Here is a 13,995-nt window from a genome sequence, read left to right on the forward strand (position 1 = left end):
AGGAGCAAACAGAGCCCAATTTGGGGGCTTTAATTCGAGCAAGCCGCATCTACTCTCTCTCTAGTTAAACTAGATGTAATTTTTAAAAATAAACTTTATTTTATTGTTACTATTATTATTTTTTGGCCACGTGATTTATGGGATCTTAGTTCCCCTGCCATGAATTAAAGCCGGGCACTCTGGCAGTGAGAGCTCAGAGTCCCCATCATTGGACAGCCAGGGAATTACCAATCTAGATGTCCTTTTATTCTTCAAGACGGGAATCAGCACCCTCCAAGGCCAACTAGGTTCCATTCAAACCTCGCGCGCCCATTGGAACAGCCCCCTGGGGCGGGGCACAGGTAGGCCACCTGAGTGGCGGCTGTCTGCTCCAATGAATGGCCTTCTTCGTCCTAGCTCCGCTCCCCACCCCCCCCACCCCCCCAGCAGGGAGAAACTGCGGGGTGAGTCTCTTTGTGGACTTTATGTGACACTCACGCGCCCACTAGTTCCTAGTAATACTGAAGATAAGCACGGGTCCCGCCCCTCCGTCAGGCCCTCAGGGCTGGGGTCCTCCTCCATTCTTACTTGCCTTCCTTTCCCATCTGAAAGGGGCGGGGCGAGATGGTGGTGAAATAAAGATCAAAGGGCAGCCCGTGAGGTCCTGGAGAAGCTTGCAGACACAGTACAGGAAGGAGCAAAACATCCCATGAGGAGGACCCTGGTGTTTACTGAGCACCTGTTGCATGCCAGACATGGGATTTACCCTGTTCCAAATTGACCAAGGAGCTAGATATGTATTAACCCAAATTCTACAGAGGGGGAAACTAAAGTTCACCGAAGTGAACTGAATGAACTTCCATTCAGTTCAGCTGAATGGCATTCAGCTGGTAATGCCATTCAGACCTGAGTGGAATTCTGCCCCGTGCCAAAGCCTCTTTCGTCTACCTTGCTGCCTCTAGGATTGAGGAAATCGTGGAAGACTTCTTAGAGGAGGTGATGTTGCAAACTCATCCTTGAGGAAGGGTGCAAAGAAATCCATCCCATGGAGAAGAAGGAGAAAGACGTGAAAGGGTATTAGTGGCTAGGGAACAGTGTGAATAAGGCCAGAGGTTTGTAAGTGGGAAACGGAGGCGAGAAAGGCTGTGGATAGAGCAGGAAATGGGGATGGAAGACCTTCCATTTGTGAAGGGCCCTGAATGCCAGGTAAGTAGGGTGAACACTGGGGAGGCCTGGGCTTCAGTTGGTCCATCTATCAAATGAGGGTCTCGGACCAGCTCACTTCAGGCCCTCCCAGAAAGGGTTCAGATTCCTCTAGGTCCAACTCTGGACTGGCAGAGTGGGGAGTGGCTGGAATAGCTTATGGGCCAAGGGTAATATTTTGCTCCAGTCTCTGAGTCTGAAAATAAATATTTTTACCAAGCTGGCAGTGCCAGATCCCTGCATTTCCCTGGCTTCCCCTCCCCCAATCCGGGGTCCTGCAGAGAAAGCCCAGTCCTGGGGTCAAGAGGCAAGAGGAGTGATGGGTTTTAGACCCGGCTGCAGCCCAGGCAAAGTTTTCTTTCCCTTGGAGCCTCAGTTTCCTCATCTGCACAATGGGGGAGTTGTGGCCTGAACTTTCTAAGCCCTCTCCCTATTGACTAGACAACATACAATTCCAAGACTTCCAGGGAGACCCCACCTTGGGAATGTGTGCACAAGTGGCTGTAAGTCCAGTCAAGGCCAAGGCCGTGGGCCTATCGGAGGTCCAGAGGCTGCTGGGCACTGGGAGGAGTGAAGAGGTTAGAGCTGGGTCAGAGTTGGGCCTGCTCTTGGGGTCTCACTGCCTCATGAGAGTAGGGGGAGAGATGGTGTTTGGACTCTAAAAGTTGCAGAGGGACTTCCTTTGTGGTCCAGCAGCCTTCCAACGCAAGGGGGTGTGGGTTTGATCCCTGATCTGGGAGCTAGGATCCCACATGCCTCGAGGCCAGAAAAACAAACCATAAAACAGAAGCAATATTTAATAAATAAATAAACGTTGTAGACAAAGAACCCTCCCCTGCAGTTTGGCATGTGGAAGAGGTGGTGAGGGGTTACAGCATGAGAGGACAGGAGGGCAGGTGGGACTCTGAGGATTTTGCTGGGGAAAGGTCATGTAGGAGAGGCTGGAGCGTGGGGGACCTGGAGAAGAAGAACTGGTTCTTGCTGGGGTTGGCTGGACCCAAGGGCTGTGACCCTCTTTCTCCTGGGCAGAACTGGAGGCTGCCACGGTCATGGCCTGCAGCCCCAGGAGTGGGGCTGGGGATCTGTTTGGCAAACCAGTTTGGCGAGCCTGTCTCCTCCGTGATGTCATCCAGCTGTTGTGTTCTCTGCGTGACTGGGTCAGATAAACGTCTGGGCTTGGAGGAGAAGGGGGCCTGGGTCCAGGTGCTGAGGGATGGGGAAGGAGTGACTCTTCAGTGTAGGAAACTGGGAGGCAAGTGAGCCCTGGGAAGGAGAAGCGGGCCTGAGACACCCACTGGGCTGTGATGCACCCCGGGAGACCAGCCTCACGGACAAAGGAGAGGGTTCTGGATGGGCCAGCCTGGACTTCCTGTGACTTCCGGGAGTTCCCTGATGCCTGGTGTCATCTAGGCTTATCGCAGGGGCCCAGTATAACTGCTGACCAGTGGGTTGGAACCATGAAAATAAATGAGTGGCAGTTTTATTTTTACTACGAACCTTATGGCTTGAACCCCGGGAGGTAGAACTCCATCATATACGGAAGAGGAGACAGGCTCGGCAAGGCCGAGTCACACCAGCACCTCGCACAGGATGAGAACCCAGAACCCTTGATCTGAACCACAGCACCCTGCCACCTACCATTGGGATCTCTGCCCACGTGGTGCCTTACATGTTTCTTAACTGCTTGTGAGCACAGCAGCTGAATCACAGCGTCACAGAATCCTAGATGCCCACCTCGTGGTCTAGGTCAGTATTCAGTCCTAGAGAGGCCAAGGAACAGGCTTCAGGTCACACAACAGTTTGGAGGTGGAACTACTCTGTACCCCAGATCCCCACCCTCCCCAAATCCTTGTTTCTCCCTCAGGGCCTGGCACACCCAAGCATGGAATAGTAGTAATTAGCACATATGGAGGCCCTATATGTGCCATTCAGTCATTTATCATCAGCACAGCCATGAGAGGTATGTGCTAAGATTATATCCATTTTACAGATAAAGAAGCTGAGGCTCAGGGACTTCCCTGGTGGTCCAGAGGTTAAGAATCTTCCTTGCAATGCAGGGGACACGTGTTTGATCCTTGGTCAGGAAACTAAGATTCCACCTGCCGTGGAGCAAGTAAGCCCATGCGCCGTAACTCTAGAGAGTCTGTGTGCTACAATGAAGGATTCCACATGACCCAGCGAAGATCCTGCATGCTGCAATTAAGACCTGACACAGCCAAATAAAATAAATGAATCTTAAATAAAAGAGAGAAACTGAGGCTCAGAGAGGGGAAGTCATTTGCCCAAGCTGACACAGCATGTTGGTGGTAAGGCTGGAATTTGAACCAATCCCTTGGTGGACCCAAGAGGCCTTACTGGAGGCATGAAGACCTCTGGACAGGAGGGTGGATGGCCCCTTTGCAGGCTCCCAGGTAAGCGGTGTCCAATTTATAGTTTCCACACAGGCCTGGCCTCCCTGGGGCGGGCAGAAAAGTGCTGAGGCTGTAGAAATGCTCTGAACCTTCCCAGAGGAGGTGGCCACGGTGGGAGGGAGCGTTTGGTGCGGACCTCAGAGCCAAGTGTAGACGTGGCGGCTGGGCCCGCTGCAGGCGAGGGAGGGCAGGCGGGGTGGGGCCCCAAATCCAACCGGCCTCCCAGCAGCGTTCCCAGCCATCCGCCAGCCAGGCCTGGCCCTGCCCGCCCTTCTAGCTCCTCATCTGGATTTGAGATGAGGACGCTGGGCCTAATAAAAGCAGAATGGTAGCAAAGTCAGGGCCTGGAACCACAGCCAGTGAGAGGCTGGGATCCCCCATCATCTCATGCTGGCCTGGAACAGGTTTCTGAATATTTAAAATAATAGCAACTGCTTATGAAGTAGACACATGTACCGGGCATTGTGCTAAGGTCAGCCCACAGGAACTCATTTATTCACCATGATCACCCCAATAAGATAAGACTCTTATTAGCTCTATTTGGTGATAGAGAAACTGAGGCACAGAGAGTTAAGCAACTTGCCCCTGATGGTTATAATAGCGTCTTACTGCTAAGCACACACATGTCCGTCCCGGGCTCCATGCTAAGCACTTTCCATGTGTTTTCCCATTTGAGGAAAAGGCATGAGGCATCCTAGGCAGATCAGCATTTTGTTTAGATGAAAAGAAATGAGATCCAGAGAGAAAAGGGACTTACCTGAGGTCACATGGCTGCAAGGGGCCACTCAGACCCAGGACACTAATACTAGAGAGGGTAAGACCTTGGCTTCTGGAATCAAGACAGACCTAAGTATGCTGGTGACATCACGGGTCCTTCGCTGTGTGGCCTTGGCAAGTCACATCACCTGCCTGAACTTCTGTTTTCTCCTCTGTGAAATGGGGGTTTGGTTGACACGATACTAATACCACCTGCTGGCTATTAAGCCCACCTTGGGAATAGTAGATCATTTACGTCATTCGTTTAGTTTGTGCATGTGCTGTGCTGTGCTTAGTTGCTCAGTCGTGTCCGACTCTGTGACCTCATGGACTCTAGCCTGCCAGGCTCCTCTGTCCATGGGGATTCTCCAGGCAAGAATACTGGAGTGGGTTGCCATGCCCCCCTTCAGGGGATCTTCCCAACCCAGGGATCGAACCCAGGTCTCCCGCATTGCAGGCTGACTCTTTACCATCTGAGCCACTAGGGAAGCCCAAGAATACTGGAGTGGGTAGCCTATCCCTTTTCCAGGGGAACTTCCCAACCCAGGGATCAAACCGGGGTCTCCTGTATTACAGGTGGATTCTTTACCAGCTGAACTACCAGAGAAGCCCCTAGTTTGTGCATACCCTCATTCAGTTCTCACAACAGCCCCCTGTGGTTTGTAGCTTTTCATTCAAAGTGTGGTCAGCAACTTTGGCATCTCCTAGGAGCTCGTTGGAAATGCAGAATCTCAGGCCTCGCCCCAGACCTACTGAATCAGGATCTGTATTTTAACATGACTCTCAGGGGGATTCATATGCACACTGTGGTTTGGGTTCATGGCCACAGGAATCACCTGGGTGATGAGGGTGGGGAGGTGTCCCTTATATCTGAATGTTCCTAGAAGAGCTTCTGCCTCCGTGATCTCCAGGAGAAAGACATTCCCCAGGGTCCACTGAGGACAGGTCAGTGAGATCGGAAGTCTTGGGCGGCTGTTACTGATTCTTGCTTAGGTGCTGGCTGGGCAGGAGTCAGCCCACAGCAACCTGCTCCTCATGTAGGAGATGGCCCTGGGAGACCTGGCTTGTGACCTGCCAAGGAGGAAACTACTCAGGATTCTGGAGGTAATCTACTATACACTGCTGGATTCCTACTTAAGGGACTTTTTTTTTTTTTTAATTTTCTTCTAAGTTTTTTTTTTTTTAAATGTGGACCACTTTTACAATCTTTATTGAATTTGTTATGATATTGCTTGTTCTATGTTTTGGTTTTTTGGCCTCGAGGCAAGTGGGATCCTAGATCCGTGATCAGGGATCAAACTCGAACCCCCTGCAGTGGAAGGCAAAGTCTTAACCACTGGACTACCATGGAAGTCTGGGGGACTCTATTTTGAAGGGCTCATCTGCTTGGCTGAAGGAAGGCAAAGGGTGGCCTGGGTGGATGTTGGAGCTGGGACCTTCACTCCGCCTGTTCCTATCCAGGCAAGCAGTTCCTAAAAAGCTGCCCTCAGGGCATAGACTGGGACCAGCCATATTGACTCGGCCCTGTAGGAGTTCCAAAGCACCTTCACCCTTTATCCCTTTTGATCTTCATCACGATCTTATACAAAATATGTAAATAAACAAAAAGAACAAAACCACCAGTTAAGCATGGAAGTTTCCTGCCTTTAAAAAAGGGTGACGTGCAATCCCAGGAGTGTTGCAACTTGTACCTCCTTCTTAGTTTGTTAAAATTCTGTTCTCAAGTTAAAGGTGCTGTTGGTTTAAGAGGGTCAGGGGTGAGTCCATTCTTTCACATTATCAAGTTGTTCATTTAAAGCATGCCTGTGTAGATCTCTCAGTAAGACACAAGTATCCATGCAGGCTTATTCAGTACTCTCTGGAGCTCAAGAATTTCCCTTTAAGGGCCAGAGTACTATTGGAGGAAGCCAATTCCTACTTCTGCCATTATTTCTGCCATTGGAGAAGGGATCTCCTGCCTGCCATCCGCAGGACCCAGGCATTACTCAGTACCACAAGGCAGCTCCCCAAATTGCAGACAGACGCTCTAGGAGGAAACTGTCAGTCTCTACAAGGCTCGCCTTGTGTATCCAAAACTTATTAAGTGACATCATAAGTAAGGCTTGGCAAATAGGATGAGGGAGTCTGACCACTGAGGACAGACAGAGCCTGCAGGCATAGATGCAAAAGGGTGTTGAAAGAGTTTGTCGCTCAGTCATGTCCAGTTTTCTGTGACCCCATGGACTGTAGCCCACCAGGCTTCTCTGTCCCTGGAATTCTCCAGACAAGTAATACTGGAATCAGTATCTATTTCCTTCTCCAGGGGATTTTTCCTACCCAGGGACTGAACGCAGGTTTCTTGCATTTTGGGCAGATTATTTATCATCTGAGTCACCAGGGAAACCTCCAAGCAGAACGGAAATGGACACTGCCAGGAGGCAGAGGTGAGGACAGAGCTGAGTGCTTTCAAGAGAGAATGAAAAACCCCAGTTAGCTTTATAGAACACTTTCATAAGCATGGTCCTCCTCCAGCCTCAGCAGCCCTGAATGGTAAAATTTAATCATACCCAATTCACAAATAAGGATCCTAAGGTCCTGCAAGGTCATTGAGCTATACTTAACCGAGCCATGTATCTTAGACCTGTGCTTGTACATAATGAGTGAATAGTTGACGTTTGTTGAATAAAGTAGAAAGTGTGCACTACATAGCACCTTTAAAAAGAACTGTAGGGATTTCCTTGGCAGTCCAGTGATTAAGAAGCTGCACTTCCATTTCAAGGGGCACAAAGATCCCACATGCTATGCACTGAGGCCAAAAAATGAATAAAAAGAATAGCAAATGATGAGAACTTTACATTTTTAGATAGTCTTAAGTATCTTCCCACCAGATACTAATTACAAAGATACCCTTTACTATAGAGAAATTTCCTTAAAACAAATGATATATATATATATCAGTTATAAAAAAGAACATTTTCTCATTTGCAGGAACATGGATGGACTTGGAAGTCAATACACTAAGTGGAATAAGTCCAGCAAAGGTTAATACTGTATGATTTTAGGTATACGTGGAATGTAAAAAATATAGTGGGGCTTCCCTGGTGGCTCAGACAGGAAAGAGTTTGCATTGTGGGAGATCTGAGTTTGATCCCAGGGTTGGGAAGATCCCATGGAGAAAGAAATGGCAACCCACTCTAGTATTGCTGCCTGGAAAAGTCAATGGACTGAGGAGCCTGGCGGGCTACAGTCCATGAGGTCACAAAGAGTCGGACATGACTAAGCGACTAAAATATATATATATATATATATGTTAAACAAAAAAAAAAGAAGCGGACTCACAGATATAGAGAACAAACCAGTGGGTACTAGTTGGGGGACAATGTAGGGATGGGGGAGTGGGAGGTACTGGGTGTTAGACAGGCTTTTAAGGATGTATTGTACAAGACATGGAGAATATAGCTAATGTTTTGTAATAATTATAAATGTAACATTTATAATTATATAAAATTTTTTAAAAATTAGATAAACTATAAAAGTCTTGACAAAGTGACACATTAATATATAGCTCCTTTGGATGACACCTTCTCTACCAGTGCTCATTTTTCTTTTCTAATTTGAGAGAATATTTCAAATCTCTGTATATTCCAGATTATTCTCACCTCAAAAGCCACCTCTCCCAAGAAGCTCTACATAATCTCTACAGATAGAAGTTGCGTCTTCCATGAAATCCCACGACCCTGACTGGCACCTCTCTTAGGGCATTTATCACCTCATGGTGGAATTCTATGGTATCATCCACCCAGGCCCACTGTCCAGCTCTTTTTCCTCTCTCCCTGACTCCAGCCATGATGTTCTCACTGGGAGCCGCCATGTTGTTACAGATCACACTCCAAGCGACAGTTGATTGGTCTAGGGGGTAGACATCTGACTCTGTTGGGCCAATTGGACACTTAGTCCCAGAGGGAGACTGGAACTGAGTCCCTCCCCCACTGGAACTGAGAAGTTCATTGGTCTGTTCCTGGTTCCTGAGCCTTGAGATGTGAAATATGGAAGCCATTAGCCATCGTGTCCTCTGACACATGGAGGAACTCTGTCTGCAACTAGAGAGAGAAGATGGCTAACACAGCAAGAGAAGGAGGGAGAGAGAGAGAGAGAGAGCTAGTTCCATCTGGCTTTTTTGTTTGGATTTGTGTTTTTTTTTTTTTTTCTTAAGTAGCAGATTAACTTCTCACAATTTTGGAGACTGCGAAGTCTGAGATCAGGCTGCCAGCATGGTTGAATTTTGGTGAAGGCCTACTTCTTGGATTGAGGCAGCAGCTTTCTGACTGTATTCTTACTTGATAAGAGCAAAGAGAGGACTCTGATTCCATCTGCTCTTGAAGTTTTCCATCATTTCCAGGAGTTGATTGGTTGGTTGGCCCTGCTGTCTACTAGGTAACTCTCAGAATCCAATCTTCTGATAAAATCCCCTTCCAATAAACCTTTATTAAGGTAGCCAGCATAGTTTTCTGTGGCTTTCAACGAAAGATACGCAATGAGTATAACTACTCTGAGTTATTTACATAAATGTTTTATCTCTCCTACTCATCTGGGGATTGCCAAATGTCCATCTTAGATAACAGTTCTGCCTGGCCTGCTATTAGTGAGAAAACTAGGACAGTTACTTATAATTTTCAAAAATTACTAACTTCTGAGATTAGTCCTTTTTAAATTTTATGGTGACAGAAAGTAATGCCTTATTTTACCTTTTCTTTAATGTTCTTTGACAAATAACAAAGTGTTGGCAACTGTATGCCTCTTTCAGGGATGTGAAATCCCAGTCTGGGGAGCACTGTCCAGGTATTGATTCCTTTGGCAGGGCCCTTGCCTGGCTCCTCCCAAAGCTCCTGGCCTCACGCAGGGTAGGAGATGTCTCCAAAAATGAGTGAGATGAGCTAATGGGTTTAGAGAGCAGTTCTGGTCTCCTGTCTGTGACAAGATGATCTGATTTAAAACTGTTACAGCTTGTTCATTCATTCTTTTATGATTTTTCAAAGGAAGCTTCATTTAAAAAAACTTTTGTATTTACTTTATTTTTGGCTGTGCTGTCTTCACTGCTATGCGGGCTCTTCTCTAGTTGCAGTGCATGGGCTTCTCATTGCAGTGGCTTTTCTTGTGGAGCTTGGGTTCTAGGTGCTTGGGCTTCCGTAGTTGCAGCACATGGGCTCAGTAGCTGTGGCTCCTAGGCTCTAGAGCACAGGCTCAGTAGTCGTGGCACACAGGCTTAGTTACTCCAAGGCATGAGCAATCTTCTCGGACCAGGGATCGAACCTGTGTCTTCTGCATTGTCGGGTAGATTCTTTACCACTGAGCCACCAGCAAAGCCCCCCTCCCCGCCCCAATTTCTTTGTATATTTGCATAATGCCTCACTAGTCTTGCCTGACTTTTCCTTTTAAGTGGACATCAGATAATTTTCTCCTTTATCCTAATTGTCAAGGAATGGCGTGGCTAGGAGGAAAGCTCAGAACGAGCTCACTGTGGTGGGAGAAAACACTGGAAGTGAATTCAGACAGCACTGTAGTCCAACTCTGGCTTCCCCTCTGGCTGGTTGCAAGGTCTCAGGCAACTTGCTTCATTTCTGTGAGCCTCGGTGTCCCCATCTGTGAAATGGGAATGATATCTAGCCCACCTTCTGTACAGGACTGTTAGGGGCTGAGTAAGGCTTTGGCAGCAATTTGGGAATTGGACATGGAGGAAACAGGTACCAAGTGTTGTTTTACAGGAGCTGTTGGGGGCATTGGATAGGGAAATGATTAAGAAATAGAAATGGAATTCAGGGAAGTGCAGGGGAGTGGCAAAGGGCTTCTAGCTAGTGCTGGCTCTGTCTGTTACTTGCATATGACCTCACCTCTCTGTGCCTCAGTTTCTTTATCTGGAAATGCAGGTCCCACTGTCAGGAAGTAACTCTTCCTGATCCTTCACACGGGGCATCGAAGTATGCGGACACCTAATAGGAGAGACAGGAGCATTCTGGGGGTGGGGGTGGAGTCTGCATGCGGAAGGCTTGCAGTTAGGAATTACTGGATGAGAAATACTGGTCTCACGTGTTTCGTTTCACGGGGACAATCATAAGATTGGTCTGGCCAAAAAGCTTGGTTATGGAAAAACTCGAACGAACTCCTTACTTTTTTTCGGCCAGCCCGATACTTCTCTACTGTGACGAGAATTAAACCAGATGTGCACGCGGAACACTTGCACAGGCTAGCGCGCTGGAGACTCAGTAATGACGCTGTCCTTACGCTCATTTTATTTCACAGATAAGGAAAGAGGAGCCTCCAAGAAGGTGCTGTGGCCAGCCCAGGCACACGGCCATCAGTAGTCGAGCAGGATTTGAATCCACGTCGTCCTGACTCTAGAGGCCAGGCTCTGAACCACTGTGTTACAGTCACCCCATTGTGGGGCCTCTACTCCCGACCCCCGCTGCTGGCCTGACTCAGCAGCTGTGGGTGGCCTCGCTCCAGCGCGTGGGCAGCAGAGCCAGTGAGAAGCCTCCCAGTTCCTTGAAAACCAAATATGGCCAGACCAGGCCCTCGGAGGTCTGACCCCCAGGCTGGGCCTGCTCTGGCCTGCTCCTCTGTGTGTGGGGCCCTGCTTGCTGTACAGCCTCCTGGCTCTGCCCCAGACGACTCTGGGGGAGCCCCCATCCGGATCCCCCTCTTCATAAGATCTTGCTGAGCAAGTTACTGAAGGAGAAACACGCGAGACCAGTGTCTCCTCTGTGCTGTGGTGATTCCCAGCCTTTGCTCACACAGTCCTCTTCCCCCGGACTTCTCCCTCTCTAGCCAGCTCTTATGAATTCTTTGGTGCCCAGAGTGAGCTGTCAGGACCTGTGTGACCTGGAGGAAATCTCTCATCCTCTCCCATCCATTCACCCATCCTTCCATCCAGTGGGCACTTACCAGGTGCCAAGCATTTTGACGTATAGTCGCTCCTTCCAGACTAAGAAGCTCCTTGAGAATTGCAGACCAGAGGTAGAAGATAATTGTTCAACTCATACCCATGGGCCAAGTCTTGTCCGTACCATAGTCCTGGCGAGGCTCTTATCATGATCACCCCCTTTTCACAGTTGGAAAGACTGTACTCAGACAGTTCAGTTCAGTCGCTCAGTCATGTCTCACTCTTTTCGACCTCATGGACTGCAGCATGCCAGGCTTCCCTGTCCATCACCAGCTCCTGGAGCTTACTCAAACTCATGTCCATTGAGTCACTGATGCCATCCAACCACCTCATCCTCTGTCGTCCCCTTCTCTTGCCTTCAATCTTTCCCAGCATCAGGGTCTTTTCCAATGAGTCAGTTCTTTCCATAAGGTGGCCAAAGTAGCAGAGCTCCAGCTTCAGCATCAGTCCTTTCAATGAATATTCAGAACTGATTCCTTTAGCAATGATTGGACTCCTTGCAGTCCAAGCGACTCTCAAGAGTCTTCTCTGACACTATACTCAGACAGTGGATGTCCAAAGGTCTCAGCAGAGGGGACTTCCCTGGTGGTCCAGTGGTTAAAGAATCTGCCTTGCAATGCAGGGGACGAGGGTTCAATCCCTGGTCGGGGAATTAAGATTCCACATGCTGAGGAGGCAATAGCCCACAGGCTACAACTAGAGAGTCCGTGCACTGTCATTAAAGATCCCATATGCCGAAACTAAGACTCGACACAGCCGCATAAATAAATAAATATTTAAAACAAATCCACCCCCCACCCCAGACTCAGCAGAGGTGAGTAGAGGTGAGGCTTGAGTCCTGACCTGTTGGACCCTGGAGGCCAAATTCTTGCCCACTAGACAGTACTGCCCACTCCCCTTGGAGGGCTGGATGGCAGTGAGAGTTGGGTTCTGGGGAAGGGCTGGGACCACTCCTCCCTTCATTCCTGGCTCCCGAGTAGTCTCCTTAATCCAGTGCCTTTCCAGTCCAGAGGCAGCTGTTCTTCCCTTGCCTTCCCCACTCAGCCCCTCTGTGACCAGAGGTGGTCTGACGCTTGCCAGGTTGGCAGGGGGAGGATTAATGTTTTTCCCTTGCCTACGCCTGACAGACGTTGAGAATGCCTATCCCATCTCAGCATTCCAAGTGGTGCTAGTGGTAAAGAATCCACCTGCCAATGCAGGAGACATAAGAGATGCAGGTTCAATCCCTGGGTTGGGAAGTTCCCCTGGAGGAGGGCATGGCAACCCACTCCAGTATTCTTGCCTGGAGAATCCCATGGACAGAGGAGTCTGGCGGGCTGTAGTCCATGGGGTCACAAAGAGTTGGACATGACTGAGTAGGCACACACAGCATGCACGTCCCTTCTCAGAGCCTACAAAGTCCTTTTCAAGATCACCGTTTCACCTCAGCCCTGCAGGGGCGGCAGGGCAGGGAGGCCCTTCCTCATAGTTCCGCTGGGGGAACTACAGCCCCAGCACATCAAGGGGCGGCCCGGCTGCGCCTGAAATCTTTTGCTTCAAGGAATGGAGTATGGAATTGTCTGCTAGATCTTTCCCCAAGCCATGGTCTGAGGTACTGAAGAGCCTGACAGAGATCCCAGCTCTGCTACCCACCAGCTGTGCGGCCTTGTGGGGGTCACTTCACCTCTCTGCGCCTCAGTCTCCTCCTCTGAAACACGGGGGCAGTGCGACTTAGCATGCACGCGTGCTCGTACCCATCTGAGAGAGGCTGGGAGGCTGAAATGAATGAATGCTCGCGAAGCACGTAGCCTGGAACATAGTGGGTGCTCAGACAATGAGGTGATTATTGTTCCAAGTGCCTAACATGGAATATCAGATCAGGAGGCTCATCCAGGCCAAGGGTAATAGTCCCTAACATTCCTTTATCATTGCTGTGTACCAGACTCGTTCATCAGAACAACATCCCTATAATTCAGTGCTTCAGGGAATGGAGTGTGAAATTGTCTGTTGGATCTTTCCTGAGGCCGTGATATGAAATACTTAAGAGTCTGACAGATCCCAGCTCTGCTACCCAACCAGCTCTGCAGCCTTGTGGGAGTCACTTCACCTCTCTGAACCTCAGTTTCCTCCTCTGAAATATGGGGGCAGTGCTAGCAGCCACCTGAAAGAGGTTGGGAGGATGAAATGAACTAATGAACTAATTTTACAGACGGGGTAACTGAGGCTCAGAGAGGGAAAAGGACTCACCCTAACTTCCTGCCCAGTGAGGGGAAGAGCCTGAGCGTGAACTCAAGTCTGTGTCTACAACATCAGCTTGGATCCACTGTGGTGGATTCTTCATCGCCTTCACGCTAAGGCCCAGAAAGGGAAAGAGAGTTACTTGGGGCCCCACAGCAGTTGAGGGTGGGTCAGACCACATTGCAGAGGCCTTTTCCATTCTGGCAGCTCCACACGGGTCTGGATAATTCTCCAGCCCTAGGGCTAAAAATAATACATTCACAGTCCTCAGAACTCAGGTCTGGGGGTCTCGTCCATAGTCTCAGGTTGCCCCCCAGATCCCGTCTTCCCCAGATACCCCATGATCATCCCTTCCTCACCCCCAGCTTTCCACATAGACCCCCCATTTGAAAAAAAAATCAGCTGAAACTTTGGCCAAAGAAAACTCATTGATGCCCACAAACCAGCCAGCCAGGGAGGAGGCTGCCCTGGAATGTTGGAGGGGGGTCATCAAGCTGTTTGTGAGCTGGCCAG

This window comes from Cervus elaphus, chromosome 5 (assembly GCF_910594005.1).
Source record: "Cervus elaphus chromosome 5, mCerEla1.1, whole genome shotgun sequence".
Classification (NCBI taxonomy): domain Eukaryota; kingdom Metazoa; phylum Chordata; class Mammalia; order Artiodactyla; family Cervidae; genus Cervus; species Cervus elaphus.